The sequence below is a fragment of the Gossypium hirsutum genome, chromosome D08, assembly GCF_007990345.1.
Source record: "Gossypium hirsutum isolate 1008001.06 chromosome D08, Gossypium_hirsutum_v2.1, whole genome shotgun sequence".
NCBI classification, from domain to species: domain Eukaryota; kingdom Viridiplantae; phylum Streptophyta; class Magnoliopsida; order Malvales; family Malvaceae; genus Gossypium; species Gossypium hirsutum.
Genome location: NC_053444.1, coordinates 51,865,576 through 51,869,326, shown reverse-complemented (window position 1 = coordinate 51,869,326; position 3,751 = coordinate 51,865,576). Strand labels below are relative to the sequence as shown.

The following is a 3,751-nucleotide window of genomic DNA, read 5'->3' as shown; positions in this document are numbered from 1 at the left end:
TTCTTATAAAAGAATATTGAAATTTATTTTATAATAAGAAAATATTTTATAACAATCAATGTCTTATATAAACTTAATAATAAATAATACTTAATTAAAACTTAATTTAAATTACATATATGAGAATACATATTAATACATTAGAGTTGTAAGGGATAAATGAAGCTAAGCATTATTTAAACACTCATATTTATATAATTAAAATATTCATATTTTTATACTAGATTTAAATATGTCATAAGTTACTGTACTCTTCGTAAATTTGAAATTTAGTCCATGTACTTTCATTTTTGGGTTAGTCCTACTTTTTAGATATCAAAATTTAGGTTCAGTTGTTAATATTATTAAAAGTAGTTTGTTAAATTCATGTTAATTATAATGTCATTTTTTAGTTACATGAATACCAAATATTTTTTATTTAAAAATGTGACATCAATAAAGTTGACAAAAAAAAATTAATAATGTTAACAATTGGACTTGATTTTCAAATTTGAAAAGTAGAAGGAATAAATTCTTGAAAATAAAAATACAGACACTAAATTCCAAATATGTGAAAAGTACATAGACTTATGACATATTTTAACTTTTATACTACAAAACATTTATTCTTAATATATTTATAATTGTAATAAATATTTATTATTGAAATATTAATATTGAAATATTTTTCAATAATATATGAAGAATATTATTTAAAATTATTATTTTTAAATTTTATTATTGAAATAAAATTGAAATATTAAATAATTTATTAAAATAAAAAATTATATTAATAATTCATTATATGTTTAGATATAGATAATTAACGTTTAACATTGAAAATGATAATATTTTATTAAATTTAAAAATAAAAATAAAAATTTATTATTAATATAATAATACTAAAATTGAAAGTTAATTTTTATAGCTTATAGAAGAGCTTTTTCTAGAGAATAATTAGAAGAAAAAAGGTTTATTTTCCTTTACCTGTAACTCATTTTTCCATTGATCAGAAACAAACATTAAAAAAATTATAGGAAATATTTTTCAAAAATCATTTTCAGGGATTCAATGGATGCACATAAAAAGTTAAAAAAAATTTGAAAATTCAACCCAATACTTACTGAATCAAATTTAAACTTTTTCAAGTTAAACTTGTAAGAAGGAGTATCTCATTTGTTTATAAAAGTTTTGTTGATACCTTCAAACTAAATGTTAAGAAAAACATTATTGAAGAGAAAAAGTTACGAATCGAAAAAATAATCTTTCATCACTGCTGATGTCAAGTTCTTTTCTCTTTAGTAAGTGACCCATTAAATAATTCTAATCGATTTAGTAAGTTGCCTCTACCATTTAACTTTCAATAAGTTTATCATCCTTCTATTTTTGATCTTTCATCTGCTGATGTCAAGTTCTTTTCTCTTTGCTCAAGACATCCCAAATCTCATGCAACCCAAACATTAAAGAAAATAAAACTAGACGAAGCTACTAACGCAAAGCTAGTAACAAAAACTTTCTTCTTTCAAAACATGTTTATAACTATTCTGGTATAGTTTTTAAACTAAATTTTGTTTTTATTAGATTTTATATTTTTTTATATTAATTCTATTCTATTTTATTTTTCATTATTATTAGATCTAGTTTAAATTGATTTGAGCTTTTCTGGGTTCGTTGTAGGTCTGAAATGAAGATTGGAGGAGTGAGGCAATGAAGAAAAATTGACAACAAGCTGTTTAGTCCACTAAACTTAATACTCAGTGGAGTGCTGCGTTAAAAGACTAGGAACCAGGTTATTCCAGGTAACCATTTAACGAATTTTTTCTCTAATAGTTTACATGAATGAATTCTTTCTAATGTGCAGGACAAGACAAAGATTCATGGGGGAGCTAATTTGCTTACCTTTTTAGATTACTTGCTTGGCGCATTTGGAAGAACTATAATCTCTTTATTTTTCAAGAAAGAATTTGGAGCTCGAGTGAGATAGTCAAAATATCGTATAGTTGAGCCAAACAATATTTTTCGGCCTTTAGTGATGAACCGAATGGATACTACGAAGTTTCTTTTGGAGAACAGATAATTGAGAATTGGGTTCTTATCAATACCGATGGTGCAGTTCAATTGGATTCAAGGAATGCAACTTCTGGGGGAGTAGTGTGCGATGAGAATGGGGATTGGGTCTTAAGGTATAACTGATATATAAGAAAGTGTTCGATTTTTTATACAGAACTTTGGGGCATTTTGGAAGGTCTCAAGCTTATTCAACGTAAAGATCATGACAAGGTGATAATTCAATCAAATAGCTTGGAGGTTGTTAAAGCCATTCCAGGAAGCATTTCTAATGCATCGAACTTAGCTTTGATTAGACGAACCCAATGCATTTTGTCTCAAAAAGGCAAGTGGGTCTTGCAATAATCAGGTTGCAGATTGTTTAGCCAAACTAGCTTTGGCCAAAATACAAGATTTGCAGGTGTTTGATTTCCCTCCAAGGACGATTCTAGCATTTCTTGAAACAGACAAGGGAAAATGTGTTTTTCCACCAACTCTTTTTGCCTTTAGCTTAATAAATATTTATTACTTGATTTAATTTTAATACTATGAATTAAACAAAGGTAAATAGTCTATACTTAACTGGTTAGAACGATTTGATTTTATTACTTTATTAATCAGCCCTCCACATTTTAATTCCGGACCAACATGAGAGTATACCATAAAAAAGATCTCAATAACAGAGGTATATTCGAAAAATTAATTTTATAAACCAGGTCTCTATCACCATTCATGATTTCTATTTACTAATTATATATATGATATGGGAAAAAGATAATATAAATATTCTTAATTGATAGGAATATAGATGTTTGTGGTTGGTGATAAAGTCTTTCATCATGTTATTTGGTGCTTGAGCTAATGGTATGTTTTTTTTTTTTTATTCCTCTAATGAGCAAAATTCTAGAAAAGAAATGCAGAATAGTTACGGGTTGCCAACTTTGAGTGCCCAAAGAAACTTGTTTACATCAATATGAAGAAAAAGTTACAAGTTTTGAAAGGTGTTGGTGCCAGAAAATTCCCTGTTTTCCTTTACACCTGACCTACCAACCATTTGGGATTTGTTGGTCATCCCAGAATAGATTGATGGTGAAAGATCTGAATTGAACGGTTGCCATTGCTGCCAGCAATTACAAATAATATTAATAAATTCTATTGTGCATTTTTAGTTCTTTTTCTTCATATATTCCACATCTTTTATATATCTATCCTTTCTAAGTTTGATGAAAAAACTCAATAGTGAAAGTACGTAAAAGTTGAACTACAAACTAAGTATTATTAGAGTTGGGAAGTGATCTACTTATACCGATATATATTTTAGAATGATTAAGATTTTAATGATTCAATCGTCATATTTTATATTTTATTCTCGATTTTGAAATAAATTAAAATTTCATAATTATTTGTTTTATATAAAAACTTTTAACCGTTTAATAAATGTTAATGTATATATATAATATTCTAAATCAATATGTTAGAGATATTAGCCAATTTCAAAAACTTACACGAATGAAAATTACAATTATATCAATAAATTCAACAATTAGATCTTTAAAAAATTATTTTAGTTTTACATCATTGTAGTGGATCCCTCCTATTAAATCTATATCAATAATACAATTTTTTTTCATTTAAATAAAATTATTTTCGTTATTTATACACCTCCTATTTTTACTCTTGTATATTCTAGTGTTATTTGAACCGGGTTAGGAGATTGGTTTGAAAA

At 25.9% G+C, this 3,751-nt stretch overlaps 1 long non-coding RNA gene across 3 annotated transcripts; it reads left to right on the top strand.

Moving 5' to 3' along the window:
• Positions 1-1,222: 1,222 nt before the first annotated feature.
• LOC107900251 (uncharacterized) lies at positions 1,223-2,519 on the top strand. Of its 3 annotated transcripts, none has more exons than XR_005916808.1 (3): positions 1,244-1,526; positions 1,657-1,778; positions 1,841-2,519. It is a non-coding gene; the product is annotated as an uncharacterized lncRNA (long non-coding RNA). The 3 variants fall into 3 exon arrangements; XR_005916807.1 differs by having other exon boundaries at positions 1,248-1,526; positions 1,657-1,768; XR_001684852.2 differs by having other exon boundaries at positions 1,223-1,526; positions 1,657-2,519.
• Positions 2,520-3,751: the final 1,232 nt, after the last annotated feature.